Source organism: Martes martes, assembly GCF_963455335.1.
Source record: "Martes martes genome assembly, chromosome: 4".
In the NCBI taxonomy this organism is placed as follows: Eukaryota; Metazoa; Chordata; class Mammalia; order Carnivora; family Mustelidae; genus Martes; species Martes martes.
Window position 1 is genome coordinate 78,991,394 of NC_137891.1, and position 15,987 is coordinate 79,007,380.

At 39.3% G+C, this 15,987-nt stretch overlaps 1 long non-coding RNA gene across 2 annotated transcripts in view; it reads right to left on the reverse strand.

Moving 5' to 3' along the window:
- Window positions 1-15,987, reverse strand: part of LOC308340788 — a 63,777-nt gene that overhangs the window by 29,163 nt on the left and 18,627 nt on the right. Inside the window, exons 2-3 of one of the 2 annotated variants that reach the window (XR_013966636.1) lie at window positions 11,831-11,967; window positions 9,427-10,938 (exon numbers count right to left, since the gene is read on the reverse strand). This is a non-coding gene — a long non-coding RNA (uncharacterized lncRNA). Of the gene's footprint in view, window positions 1-9,426; window positions 10,939-11,830; window positions 11,968-15,987 lie in introns of those variants that run through there. The other variant, XR_013966635.1, reaches the window with a different exon arrangement.

Genomic DNA, 15,987 nt, shown 5'->3' on the forward strand with positions numbered 1-15,987 from the left:
GTCTTCACAAAGTTTGACCATGGGTTTTCTTAACAAATTGATACATTGCACTAATCAAGTGCTAGGCAACTTTCTGAGTACTTTACCAGTAGTACTGAATTACACAAACCTCTAGATAAACTTATCAGGTAGGTTATTATTGTTATCCCCATGACATTTTACAAATGAACATTTTTCTGGTTACCTCTTCTGAGAGCATTGTGTCTTAAGCTCTCAGAACTTTGAAACACATCACCAAAACCCACAACAGAATGAACAGTTTTGCTAAGAAGATGGAGAAATTGGTGCCAAAAATTTATCTTGAAGTGCTTTTTGGTGTGGAAAATAAATCGACTACTGAAAAATCCTTTGTTGGGGGTTCCTTGGAGCTCTGATATAAATTTAGGACATAACAAAGGGAAAGGGATCTCTTTTCACACTTCGGTAAGAAGCCCCTAAAGCTCTGGGTGTTGCTTGAGATCTTGCCACTGAATCTCTGGGGGAGGAGCACAGAACACATAGGTGGCCTGTTACTTCCTCCACACTGTCCGAACAAGCTGCATTCAAGGAGGCTGTTAGTCCCCTCTGCAGCCCCAATGACCAGCAAATATCAGGAAAGGAGATAAGTTAATTTTTAATAAAAGAGGAAATATGTTGCAATGTGGTAATCTACAGAAGTTACAGTTTACCTGTATAATAGTAAAATATAACCATGGTCTTAAATATTTATTTAAATTGTTCTGGAGGAGTGAGAAGAGGACTTCAAACTGGCAAAGGAAGGACAGGACAGAGTTCACATGAAAGTCCCTGGAAGGAGGATGCAGCTTCAAACAGCTACCCTTGTGATGGCTTTCCATTCTGGATGGATATAGAAGAGTTTATCTGAAAATTAAACATGTGTGGGACCTTTTCTTTTAACTCTTTGCAATATCCAAATTTAGTAGGAAAGTGGAGGAACCTGACATATGGAAAGGAATCAACATCTACTAACAGAAATCAACATTTACTAATGGTTATATATTATATATTCACCTCCCTCGTTAATGATGTAGGCAATTAAAAAGGATGAGTCAGTGTAGTTTTTCATAGCAGCTAATAAATATTACATTTAACTGATGTGATCTTATTTATGATCCCCAAATGATAAAACATAGTATATTAGTCAGGATTCTCCAGAAACAACAGAACAAATAAAAACATATATATGTATCTTTCTCTATATAAACATATATATAAACACTCTCTATATAACATATCTACAAACAGAGCTAGCTAGCTAGCTATTTATTGGAAGAGAGAGAGAGAAACAAAGAGATTTATTTTAAGGAATTGGCTCAAGTGATTGTGGGGCCTAGGTGGCCCAAAATCGGCAGGATGGTCTGTCAGACTGGAGACACGGAAAGAAGTGATGTTGCAGTTCAAGTCCAAAGGCAGTCTGGAGCACAGTTTCTACTTTCTCAGAGGGCCTCAATCTTTTTTTTTTTTTTTCTTCCCCCTAAGCCCTTCAGCTGATTGGATAATTGGATAAGGCCCACCCACATAATGGAAGATAATCTGCTTTACTCAAAATCTACTGATTTAAATGTCCATCTCCTCTAAAATATACCCTCACAGCAACATCTAGACTGGTGTTTGATCAAGTATCTAGGTACCATGGCCTACCTAGCCTAGTTGACACATAAAATTAACTATCACAGTAGAAAAATGATCAACAAGGTATTGACAGGTACTTTGTTAATTTAGTAATAGTTCCCTTTTTAATAGAATTTTGGAGTTGGGAAGGTTTTTAGAGTTAAAATCAGAGATGTTTAAATTATGGCCCCCAAATCATAGTTGATAACTGTCAGAATCATAAACATCTGTGTGCCATAATTCACTGCTATATCCCCAGAGACAAAAACAATCCCTGGTACTTAAGAATTAATTAGTTATATTCCAACATATATCACAACCATGTGTCAGGCATTGTTCCTCACAATTATTATCATTAAATCCTTTTAACTATCTTGAAAAGTGGGTACTCTATTATTTCCATTTTACAGAAAAGTAGAGAGAGTCATAGAGATACAGCGCACATGGCTGTATGAAGCTGAGCTGACATTCAAACTCAGCCCATGTGACTCCGCATCCATATGTTGACAAATAGTAGCAGTTTTCTTATTTCTCTGAGTTCTGGGAGACCATAGCTCCCCAACTCTTCCCCCAAAAGTCTACTGGCCCTGAAATTCCACTCAGAATTCTTCACTATCCTTCATACTGGCTGGGATGGGCAACGGGTGAATGTCAGGAAAACTTATTTCACAACCTTATAACCTTCCTTGTAGAAGTGCTCTAGCTCTACATTACTTTTACAATACAACAATACTTGATGCATATTTTGCACTTCTTACTCTTTTGAGTTCTCCGCAAAAAGTAGATTTAATAGTAAAAGTTCTATTATCCTATATTAATAAGGTTTGTAGGACTGTAATTCAATCTTAAATTTATAGTCGTATGAAAAAAAGAAATTTCACCCGATTCATTTAATTTAAGCACAGAAAGGGAAATATTTCTTCTTATGCCTTACCAATTTAATTAGGGTCCCAACATCAACTCCCAATCTATGTTTATCCTGGTATCTTCACAGGCCAGAGTGAGCAACCAGGAATCCTTACACAATGACATCCTAGAAGACTCATATCAAAAAGGGCTTTGATCTCAGAGGTAACTCACCAGGCATGCCTAGAACTGAGATTAAGACTCTGATAAGAAGATGATACAGACACCGCCTCCAGTCATTTGCCCTGTGCCCCTGGGTGGGTAAGTGCTTGCCCTCAGATAGGAGAAAGAGGACATGTCCAGGCTCCATTCTGAGACAAAGGGGAAATTGGATTTGAGATGGACAAAGTGGACCTTGTTACTCAAATATCTCTTGACCTGGATACACTTGTTTCACATAAACTGAGAGAAGAGAATGCAATATGCCATGCTCCCTTTGGAGGAAATTATGTAAAAGTGTTAAACAGTAAAACAAAACAAAACAACAACAACAACAAAACAAAACCTCTCAGTTCTTGCAGCCACAGATGTATTGGCACTAATCAGGAAAGACATATGGATTTGTCTTAGAACATTGTTTTCACAGTATGATCCTGTGAGCTCATTAGAAATGCAAATTCATGTGTCCCATTCATATTTACTAAGTCAGAATCTTGGAGAAGAGAACCCCCCAATTGGTTTTAACAAGCTCTCCATGTGATTCTTTTTTTTCCCCCCTCCCTGTGATTCTTAAGCACAGTGAAGTTTGAGACCTACTGCCTTAGTGAACATTTTTTGTTATACCTCAAACTCAATCTAGAAGTAACACCTGTCCCCTTTCCCACCCATAGAAAACATGGAAAGCATGCCATCAGTACAGTCCAAGCAGAACACAGAGGTGTTACAGCACTTCTGAGAGAGAGCATAGTGCAAAGCAGTGGTTCTCAAAGAATGGATGTTGTTGCATTGAAGATTTGTAGCAATCTTCAGGAATCTATACCAGGCTCTACTGTGGTTCTTAGGATACATCTGTGAGAGGGAGATCCTGCTCTCAAGGAGCTCACATTCTAGGAGGGCAAGACTCATGAATGCATAAATGGCACAACTTCTCATAGGGATGAGTGCTATGAACAAAATAAAACAAGGGCCTGGGATACAGAGTACAACAGCTAGGACTGGGACAAGAGGGAAAACCTCATTGACGAACTGACTTTTCAGATGAGAAATAAGAGAGTGAAAGAAAGACAGTAAAATGTAAACTGCATAGTATGAGTTCTGTTATATACCACAAGAACTGTGATTAGTAAGATTCAGGAAAGCATATACACATAATTAGAAAAAGAAGGCTTTCTGGATGATATAAAACCAGAATCAGGTATTTTACCTACAGTGCTGTGAAAGCATTAAATATTCTTAGAAATCAAATGGAACTTATTAATAGAAATTAAAACCTGGAGCAATTAGAGGTACAGAAACCAAGAATGACTTAAGTGGCCACTTGAGGTTCAGCTACAAGGAAGCAGCAGCATTTGGTGTAGAAGAACATGAAGCAAAAACTGGGAAGAGGGTCAAAAGAACCCACACAAGAGAAGAAAAATCTGTAATAGATAAATCCAGCTGGCTAAACTTCGTACTATTTCTAAGTGAGGAAATATTGAAAGCTAATTTGGAAACAGCAATTTAAGAACATTAATATATGTTCTACATAATTTGTTGTATAAAACTATGTATACTTGAACTAAACTACACAATTCTCATTTTGTAGTTGTCCTTCAATTACATCCTTTTTATAGTCTATATTTATCAAGTTGCGTGTTGAACCCTGATTTAATTATAATTTTATTACAAATAATAAAAGTGATGTGACCTTGAGAGCTCACAGAGATTGGAAGTTGGGAAGGGAAGAAGAGAAAGTGGGGAAGTGAATGCCATTCTCTTACAAAGTGGAGAATTAAGATGCTGTTTATGAATGATAGTGCAAGAAGCATAGGCTTATACACGTTTCCAAAGATTAGAAGATATCGTAGAAGCAATAACTTCACAGGAATAAAATGAAAGCAGCAACAGTGTAGTAAGGGAACAATTTCCATATCCATTATTGGAAGAAGATGAAAAAGTCTAAATTAGATGATAATCAATAAATAGCAGTTCATGTGTAATTTTAGAATAAGGAAATGATCAGTATAAGAACTTAAAAGGGAATGATTAGAGGTGGTGTCCCATGAAGAGAGTGGGGCAGAGGTAAGGGAGGATGGGCAAAGGGACTGTTGGCTTTAAGTTCTTCAGGAAGATTGGTTTTTTTATTAACCATGAACATGTCACTTTGATACAGTCTGAACATGGAAATTAAAAAAAAATGTTTTTAGAGATTATTATAAATAAATATTTGGATTAGTGAACCTGGCAGTGAATTTTAAGTGCACACTGTTCTCATACTTGGAATCTCACAACCAAGCAATAACCCCTTGTGACACTGATCATCAGTGTGCTGCCCAAGGACAGCAGGCATCAGAATCACCTGGGGCATGTGTCACACATTAAAATCCCTGAGCTCCACCCAGAACCACTGATTCTGAATCTAAGAGAGTGGAGGATGGTGACAATCAGCATTTTTAACATAAGAGGCCTTTGTGAGTATGAATGTCAAAAGACGGTCTTCTAGAGTATTTTAAATGCTAAATTCTATAAAATCTGAGGTGACAAGGCCCCTCCGTTTGAGATACAATGATACTTCTTAAATCAACAAATTTTTTCAAATGTAGGTGTAGGAGCTAGAGTCAATGCTTGGCTCCATTGCTACTACCTGAATTGATAGCTACCAGAACCCCTGGTTCTGCAGTGAAGTAAGAAACAGCACTTTGCACCATGTTGACAGTTACAGGGAGAGGTGGCACATCTCTAGTCTGCAAGAGCATGAGGAGCAGCAGTTAAGGTGAAGAGATGACAGAACAGAGCATCACCAGGGCTGCAGCACATGGGCATCAGAGGCATCCATCCCACGACATCCCAGGACACAAGGGAAGGTGTGTATTTAAATTTAAAGGTGTGTATTTAAAATGAGGTAGGATCTCCAGTTACTGAACTCGTGCGATCTGGTGGGTGAGGACTATTTCTCCTACTAGTTATTTTTCACTTACAGTCTTTGAATATCCCTTGCTGGGTCTGGTGTTGCCTGAGAGAAAATGACAAAGAAAGGAGAAGGAAGGGGAGGAGAAAACTTAGTGTTTTACTTTAGATCAAGATATGGTAAATATTATATATATGTGTGTGTGTATATATATATATATATATATATATATATATATATATATATATATTTAGCAAGACTTAGCAAGCCCAGTTTGTGGTTCACATAACATTTGTTGACTCTCTCTCTTTTTTTTTTTTTTTTTTAAATTTGTTGACTCTCTACAATGGGTCTGACATGGTTTTATGAAAGGTGAGGAAGAGGAAATGCTTGCCCTCCAAGATTCCATTCAGTTAAGAAAGTAAAAAGTAGACAATCATGAAAGTTATGGAAAGCTGGTGCAACTCTCCTCAGAAAAGTCAGAAATGGTAGTGCACTTTAAGTGGAAATCTCAAAGATATAATGAATCCACTAGCAGGCTGCGGCTATAAACGGTTTGAAAGAACTGGAGAGACTGTGGTGACAGATGACTGTGGAGAGGAAGACTGTGGCTACAGTGGTTCTTATCTGGGCAGCTCATGAGAATCATCTCTTCAAAAGTAATAAAAAAGACTTTAAAAAATAGTAAGAGGTCAGTGAAAATGAGGAAGTAGGCAACTATAAGGACTCATCCCTCCACAGAAGCATTAAAAAAAAAAAAAAATCAAAGGGAAACTATCACGGAACCACCTTTGCCAGAGCTCTGGAAAACAGCCACAACTAAATGCTGAATGAAGGACAACTGAAAAATGACAGAAAAACTTTGTGGCATTTTTACTACCGTTGCCACATCCCTTCCCCAGCTCAGCCGTGGTCCTGAAGATGGCCACGCATATTCCCAAGGTGGGACCCTGGTCTCCGGCTCTGGGAGGAGCAGGGCAGAACTTATTTGCAAAGAATTGTGTCCCTGTGTTTTAACTTGTGTGGGGCTAACTGAAGGACAGACAGGAAGCACTTGTTTTTGTTTCACCTCAGAGCTCAGGTTGGAAAAGCAGCAGGCATACCTGAAATCATTCTAAGATGAACTAGCAACCCGTAGTCTCCTGGGACAAAAGATTACAACTGAGGTGTATGACAGAGTGACAAAAAGAAAGCTAGTGAGAAAATTAGGGTATACAAAAGCACCTGTGTACACTATGGAATTTAGAGGGCCATGCACATACCCAAGACAGGTTATATATTCACACAAGAACCAAGAAGGCCTAAAGTTCTCACTTCTGACTGATTTCTGGGCTCAGCGCAAGCAGAATGAGCACTGAGACAGTATTTTTAATGACTTGGCTAAGTACTGATAGTACACTAGCACAGAGTTAATCTGCAAATACTGAGAGAGGTTGTGTGTGTGTCTTTGGCCTTTTTGTTTCGTCTCCTCCTCCTTCTCCTCTTCCTTGTCCTTCTCCTTTCTTTGTCTTTTTTCCCCCCCCCTAACTCCTGGTGTTCAAGGAAATTACTCTCAAAACATTAGCTAGATACAAACTAAAGGAACAGAGGCTTCAGAGACCACACATGACAAAGAACACACACTTAACAAAAATAGTTTAGAAGGTTCACTAACAGGTGCCTGGGTGGCTTGGTTAAGTGTCTGCCTTTGGCTCAGATCATCATTCCAAGGTCCTGGGATCAAGTGCCGCATTGGACTCCCTCCTCAGTGGGGAGTCTGCTTCTCCCTCTACCCTTCCCCCCTGCTCGTGCTCTCTCTCTCTCTCTCTCACTTTTTCTCTGTCTCAAAGAAATAAATAAAATCTTCTTTTTCTTTTTTTAAAGGAAGGGTCACTAAACAAAAAACACCCCACAGCACACAATAAAAACAAATGTAAGGGGGAAAAGTCTGATTTCCATATTTACTACATTATACTATTTACAATGTCCGGTTTTCAACAAGAAATTATAAAGCATGCAAAGAAACAGGAAAGCATGGCACTTCACAGAAGTACGGAAATTGTGCCTAAGGAATACAGATTTGTACTTACTAAACGATCACTTTCAGTCAACTGTCTTAATTATGCTAAAAAATCTAGCATAGCCAGAAAAATGGTGTATAAATAAATAGAGAATAGCTGTAAAGACACAGACATTATAAAAAGGAAACAAATAAAAATTCTGGAGCTGAAATGTATAATAACTGAAATGAAGGTGAAATTAAAGAAAACCTAAATAAATGAAAAGACATCCAATGGTAATGGATTAGAAGACTTAAAACTGTTAAGATGGCAATCTACAGATTCAATAAAATCCCTATCAAAATACCAGTGGCCTTTTTTTATTTTTGCAAAAGTTGAAAGCCCTCCTCAAATGTATACACATTATAAGGAGCTCTGAATAGCCAAGTAATGTTAATAAAGAAAAACAAAGTTGGAGGATTCATACTTTCCAACTTCAAAACTTATTACAATGATATAGTAATCAAAAACAGTGTGATACAGGCATAAAGAAATATATACAGACCAATGAAATAGAATAGAGGGTTATTAAATAAGCTCATGTGTCTATGAACAACTGATATGCAACAAGGGTGTTGAAGCCATTCAATGCAAAAAAATCTGGGATAAATGGATATACACACACAAAGAATGAAGTTGTACCCCCTACTTCACACCATATACAAAGTTAACTCAAAGAACTAGAAGCATAAAACTCTTAGAAGGAAACTGAGGGGTAAATCTTCATGACCTTTATTTTGGCAATGGATTCCTAGATATGATCAAAGCATCAGTAGCAAAATAAAAAATCAATAAATTCAACTTCTTGAAAACTAAAAACCTTTGTGCACCGGATATTATTATCAAGAAAGTGAAAGTACAACCTACAGAATGGGAGAAAATACTTGCATATCAAATATCATATGGGTCCAGTATCCAGAATATATAAAGAACTACAAATAAACAACAAAATAATACAAACACAGCCCAATTAAAAAAAGGGCAAAAACTTAAATAGGCATTTCTTTAAAGAAATAGGCAAATGGCCAATAAGCACATGAAAAGATGCCCTACCTCATCAGTTATTAGGAAATGCAAATCAAAATTCTAATGAGGTACCATTCACACCTATTAAGGTGGCTACAATAAAATAAAACTGGAAATAACAAGTACTGGTGAGGGTGTAGATAAATGGAACCTTCATACATTGCTGGGAAGAATGTAAAATGGTTCAGTTGCTGTGTTTTCCACAACAAACTGTAAAGTGCTAAACACAGGATTACAATATAACTTAGAAGTTCTATTCCCGCATATTTCAAAAGGATTGAAAGGAGGTACTCAAATCCATTTTCATTCATGCTCATGGTAGCACTGTTCAAAATAGCCAAAAGGTGGAAACAGCCAAACACCCATCAATGGATTAATGGGTGGATGAACTGCATAAACCTACAATGGAATATTATTCAGCCATAAAAAGAATGAAGTACTGATCCATGTTGCAACATGGAAGAACCTTGAAAACGTTATACTAAGTGAAAGAATGCAGACACAAAAGATCACATATTTCATGATTCCACTGAGATGAAATATCCAGAACTGTTAAATACACAGAGACAGAACAAAGACTGGTGATTTCCAGAAGCTGGGGTAAGGGGGAGAATGGGAGATAACTGCTTAAAGAGAATGTGGTTTCCTTTGGAGGTGATAAACAATTTAGAATTAAATGGAGGGGTAGTTACAGAGCAATGTGAACATACTGAATGCTTCTGATTTATTCACTTTTATAAAATAATAATCTTTTTTTAAAGTTTCTGTCAATTTTATTTTTTAATTTTTAATTTTTTTATAAACATATAATGTGTTTTTAACCCCAGGGGTACAGGTCTGTGAATTGCCAGGTTTACACACTTCACAGCACTCACCATAGCACATACCCTCCTCAATGTCCATAACCCCATCACCCTCTCCCTACACCCCTCCCTCCAGCCCCCCTCAGTTTGTTTTGTGACATTAAGAGTCTCTTGTGGTTTGTCTCCCTCCCGATCCCATCTTGTTTCATTTATTCTTTTCCCATTCTCCCCCTCCCCCCATTGCATCTCCACTTCCTCATATCAGGGAGATCATATGATAGTTGTTTTTCTCTGACTGACTTATTTCACTAAGCATAATACCCTCCAGTTCCATCCACGTTGTTGCAAATGGCAAGAGTTCATTTCTTTTGATGGCTGCATAGTATTCCATTGTATATATATACCACCTCTTCCTTATCCATTCATCTGTTGATGGACATCTAGGTTCTTTCCATAGTTTAGCTACTGTGGACATTGCTGCTATAAACATTCAGGTGCACATGCCCCTTCGGATCACTACGTTTGTATCTTTAGGGTAAATACCCAGTAGTGCAATTGCTGGGTTGTAAGGTAGCTCTATTTTCAACTTTTTGAGGAACCTCCATGCTGTTTTCCAGAGTGGCTGCACCAACTTGCATTTCCACCAACAGTGTAGGAGGGTTCGCCTTTCTCTGCATCCTCACCAGCATCTGTCATTGCCTGACTTGTTAATTTTAGCCACTCTGACTGGTGTGAGGTGGTATCTCATTGTGGTTTTGATTTGTATTTCCCTGATGTCCAGTGATGTGGAGCACTTTTTCATGTGTCTGTTGGCCATCTGGATGTGTTCTTTGCAGAAATGTCTGTTCATGTCCTCTGCCCATTTCTTGATTGGATTATTTGTTCTTTGGGTGTTGAGTTTGATAAGTTCTTTAGAGATTTTGGATACTAGCCCTTTATCTGATATGTTGTTTGCAAATTATCTTCTCCCATTCTGTCAGTTGTCTTTTGGTTTTCTTAACTGTTTCCTTTGCTGTGCAAAAGCTTTTGATCTTGATGAAGTCCCAACAGTTCATTTTTGCCCTTGCTTCCGTTGCCTTTGGCGTTGTTCCTAGGAAGAAGTTGCTGCGGCTGAGGTCAAAGAGGTTGCTGCCTGCATTCTCCTCAAGGATTTTGATGGATTCCTTTCTCACATTGAGGTCCTTCATCCATTTTGAGTCTATTTTCGTGTGTGGTGTAAGGAAATGGTCCAATTTCTTTTTTTTGCATGTGGCTGTCCAATTTTCCCAACACCATTTGTTGAAGAGACTGTCTTTTTTCCATTGGACATTCTTTCCTGCCTTGTCGAAGATTAGCTGACCATAGAGTTGAGGGTCTATTTCTGGGCTCTCTATTCTGTTCCATTGATCTATGTGTCTGTTTTTGTGCCAGTACCATACTGTCTTGATGATGACAGCTTTGTAACAGAGCTTGAAGTCTGGAATTGTGATGCCACCAACTCTGGCTTTCTTTTTCAATATTCCTTTGGCTTAAAATATTAATCTTATGTTAGTCTCACCTCAACAAAAAAAGCAAAACTATAACAATAATAAAGCCTGACATCAACCCATGTCAATTAAATCAGAATTTTTAAGTGTGAGGTCCAGGAACTTTTAAGTCTTGAAAACTGGTCAGGTGATTCTAAGGAATATCCAGATTTGAGAAACACTGGGCTAGATCGGGAAGAATTTGCATTTTATGAAAATTTTGTTTGAATGTTATTTTTTTATACTTAGGGAAGCCATTGAAGAATTTTGAAAAGAACATGACAAGACATACCTTTAAGATATCTGGTAGCAGAGTAAAGATAAACTGAAGGGGGCTTACATTGGAATCAGTGAGTTTGAGGGGATTGAGACTGAGGGTCCTAATGCAGTCAAAGCCAGAGAAGACTGAGAGGATCCAAGAAATAAAACACATGTGCAGGTGGAGCACGAGGATAGAGTTTTGACCTTCAGTTTTCTGACTTAGGTAATTGAATTATTAGTATTACCATTAACTGAAAGAAAAGCTCCAGGAGATGGAAGTAAGAAGAAATGCTGGATCCCAGCTTTGCCTTAATTTAGGATGTACTGAGCTCTAGGTAATGTGCTCATAGGACATGTAAGTAGATCCATGCAAGGGACAGTCAGAACAACTCATCTGAGAGTCCTGTTTATAATGTGCTTATTGGCTTTCCACAACATATCCTCTCTGATACTTAGGAGATTCACAAAAAGACTAAAAGGTAACACCAAAAGTAAGACTGGCAGCATACCTCACAATAACTTGGAAGGAATTTCCAAAAACAACATCGGAAGCATAAATGGAAATACAATCATAAGCAATAAATTTTTTGTCACCAAAGTAAAGTAAAACTTATTCCTTCCCCCAGTGCTTACCTTGTGACTCTGTACTGAGCCCTCTTCTTTGAGGAAACTGTTGTGTCTCTTAATGTTTTGTTTTATTTTAAACATGACTGGTTCTATAATGTTTGCTCTTCCAGACTAGGGAAACTTTTTCTTAAGTTATCTGTAACCTACAGAGATGCAAAAATATTTATTTGTAAACGAATCAAGGCATTCAACTTTTCTCTCTATCTGAACCCTCTGAAACCAAAAGGTCTCAGCAAGTATTCTTTCTTCCATGGCAATCAGTCATTTGCGTAAGTTCAATAAGAATCTGTTCTCCTTGTAACAGGATACCACTGGAAACACTGATTATTTTACCAAGGCTTTGACTGGAATGTCATATTTGAAAAGACTCAGATATGACCAGACAGGTCATATCTGAGTCTTTCATATCTATCAACCTTAGTTAAAGGAACTAAGGTTGACTTTATAAAACCTGGAGCCGTAAAGCCCTTTGGAACTGTTGGCCTGATACCTTGCTTACTGAGTTCCCAGCAGCCTCACCAGGTGAGTAAAGCATGTCACTTTCTGGTAGGCACAGGAACCTCAGGAAGACGAATTTGCCCAAATCGACAGGTATTACAGGCATGTCTGATGACAACTACGTGGCTTGGCTTCTGGCCTAGAGAGGCTACTAAAAGTTCAACCTAGAGATTCCTTATAAGAAGTTCCAGCAAAGCAGATTCTAAAAGATCTATATGATCACACTTACTGTTCTTGCTGAGCTTATGTAAACAATTAGGCCAAGTTTGTTAAAACTGGACTTGTTTTTCAAATAAATTAGTTCTGATTTGACTATCTCTGGAAATGAGGGTTATTCTAGAGAGAAAAATTATGTTTTAATAACACACCTTTATGGATGTTAAATTCTAGATTTAATTGTTTTTAAATGCTCGTTTACCTAAACTAGACAACTTGAGGTAAACTTCAGAGAAGTTGCACGATAGTTCGTTTAGACGATCTTGCTTTTGCCAGTCAGTCAGCCCCAGATATAAGGAGCATTTTGGGAATTACAAACAGCCTTACTGAGTGCCCCAGCATTGGCCATCCCAGATGTTACCAAGCCCTCCCACTTGTATGTGGATAAAGAGGCAGAGGTGGCCAAAGGAGTTGTGACTCAGACTTTGGGGCCTTGGCAAAGGCCAGTAGCCTATCTTGGCAAGAAACTAGATCCAGTAGCAGCTCGGTTCCCCCTTGCCTCCGCATAATTGCTGCCATGGCCTTCCTGGTCAAGGATGCAAGTAAATTGACTTTGGGTCAAAAATCTCATCTTGACCACCACTCACGCTATCGAGGGCCTTCTCCGGACTCCACCAGACTGGTGGATGACCAACGCTGGAGTGACGGGGTATCAGGCCCTCCTTAACAATGACTGATCAGTCTGTGCTCCAGTCACTGCAGGCATTACAGTCCGTCTAGCCCACGCAGGGATCCTAACTGCCCGCACCGAGACAGAGACGGAGCTGGAACCACATCTTACCAACCCCGGGACTTGGTTTGGATGCGCTGTTGCCAAGTGGAAAACTTGGAGCCTTGCTGGAAGGGACCCTACATGGTGATCCTGACCACTCCTACCACTCTCAAGGTCGATGGGATTACTCCCTGGGTCCACTACACCCACGTCCGGCCAGCTGACCCACATGCCATTCTCAAAGACTTTGTTCCAGAATGAAAGTGTCAGCCCGACAAGGACAATCCCCTAAAGCTAAGACTGCGCCGTTCTCATTTACCCCACTAATGTTGCTTACTTTTGTCAAAGACAGAGACAGTACAGTTCAGCTCATGGTACTCAGACAGCAATACCAACCACCGGACCTTGTTGCTGAGACCAGCCGGACCCATGATTGGGTCCTTCCTTAGGTTCCTCTGAGAGGGGAAAATGTGGAGGCTGAGAAAAATCAAGGCCATCCCACCTCAGGTTTAGCCTTAGCATAGGTACAGCCATCTTAGCTCTGGCAGCCATCTCAGACCCCTGTGCCCAAGGGCTGAACTTTACCCTACCCTGCTATAGTAAGCCCCATCCTGCTTTGGTTCCAGAAACTCCCACCCTGCTTTGGTTCCAGGAATCCCCACCCTGCTTTAGTAACAGAAACCCATAAATACCCCTGCCTTAACTAAGCTCAGGGTCCAAGTCCCTACTCTGCTGTGTTGGGTATACTTGGGCCTAAGCTTAAGCTTGTCGAATAAACCCTCCTGTGATTGCATTGGTGTTGGCTAGTGGTCTCTCGGACACGAAAACTTGGGCGTAACAGAAACATCTAGCCTTCTGTCTTAGTAGTTCTACATTAATTTCTACCACCACTGTGAATCCCACTTCTGAATCCCAGAAATCAAAGAACAAGAATCAGCAGAAGGGAAAGAAAGAAGGAAGACAGACTCTGAGGTATACTTAATTCTAGAAAGTATAGCCCTATTTATAGGAGGCTGCCTCTGAAGGGCATCATGAAAAAGACACCAGAGAAAAAAGGATCCTCAAGTACCTGACACATCAGCCATATGTGGAGGGCCTTTGAAGAGCCTAAAAAGATACAATATGGTCTCAAAAGATGAGAGAAGGTTTTTTCCCCACAATTCTTCTAAGTACAGCTAAAAATCCCTGGGCATAACGTACAAGAAAACATAAGACGACTCAAAGTTGGAGAGAAGAGGCCAAACACGATAGGGGCCTTGGGACCTAAGGAATGACTCAGCTGTGAGTTCCTGGGTTTTATTTTTACCTCATCCTCCCAGACTGGGTGCTGGAGAAGTTGGCAACCTAGAATAATAAATGAGTGCCAGCAGAAAAAAGTCCCAGGCTAACTAAGCCTGCTCTAGTCAAAAGGTGAAGAAAGAACCTAACAATACAGAGAACTTTTAGAAAACAACTGCTTTCCTGACAAGGATTTCAGGAAGCCTCTGGAAGCTAGAAAAAGCAAGGAAGGGCCTCCCATAGAGGCTCCAGAATGAATGTCCTGCTGACACCTTGATTTTCGCCCAATGAGCCTCATTTTCAGAATCCTTACTTCCAGAACTAGACGATAACAAATTTGTATTGTTTTAAGCCACTAAGATTATGGTAATTTTTTAGGGCATCAATTGGAAACTAATATAGATTTTGGTACCAAGAGTGGGGTGCTGCTATAAAACAATACCTAAAAATGTAGAAGTTGCTTTAGAATTGGGTAAAGTGTAGAGGTTAGAAGGATTTTTTTTTTTTTTTTTTTTAAAGTAGGCTCCAGACCCAATTGGAGCCCACTGTGGGGCTTGAACTCATGACCCTGAGATCAGGAGTTTGATGCCCAACTGACTGAGTCACCCAGGAGCCCCAAGGCTAGAATAATTTTAAGGAGAATGATAGAAAAAGCTTAGATTGTCTTGAACAGACTGTTAGTTGAAATACAGATATTAATGACTCTGTTAGTAAGGACTCAGAATGAAGTGAAGGGCAAGGTTGAGGAAAAAAAATATCAACAGACCGTTAATAGAAACAAAGACATTAAGGCTTGAAAGGAAATGAGAAAAATGTTACTGAGAATTGGAGGAAAAGGGATCTTTGTTATATAGTAGAGTAGCTGGCATAATTTACATAGTGGCTTAGGTGAATTGTTTCCTACTTTTTTGTAGAAAGCAGATTTATAAGTTATGGACTTAAACACTGTTGAAGAAAAGTATATTTTGGGGCACTTGCTAAAGAGAGTAAGTAAGGCTGTGACTAAAGAGGGGGAAAGAGGTGATCAGAGCCTGAGCTAAATAAGAGATTGAGCTGTTACAAGGACCTGTGGAGATTTACAGCCAAGAACAGGGTGGGGTAAGTGGATGGAACATTCCTGCAAAAAAACACCAGGGGCAGGGGGATTCTGGTTAAACCAACTTGACAGGATTTTTGCTGAAGACAGGTTAACAAAGGTTGGGGATAATGAATTTGATCAGATTATCAATGGTGGGGATTTTCACTAAACTGACCCAGCAGGATTCTTGCTAACACTAAACTAAATCGGCCAAGGACAGAGCTCAAGGCAAGGCCTAGTTGAAAGAGGACTCAGAGGAGCCTGACCTAAAGTTTGGTCAAAGGAGAGAGAATTTGTCAATATTTAGCTGAGATCTTCAAGTAGAGTACTGAAGGTGAAGCAGGGTTCTTTCTTGCTACCTGTAAGCAAAATGTGAGAGGA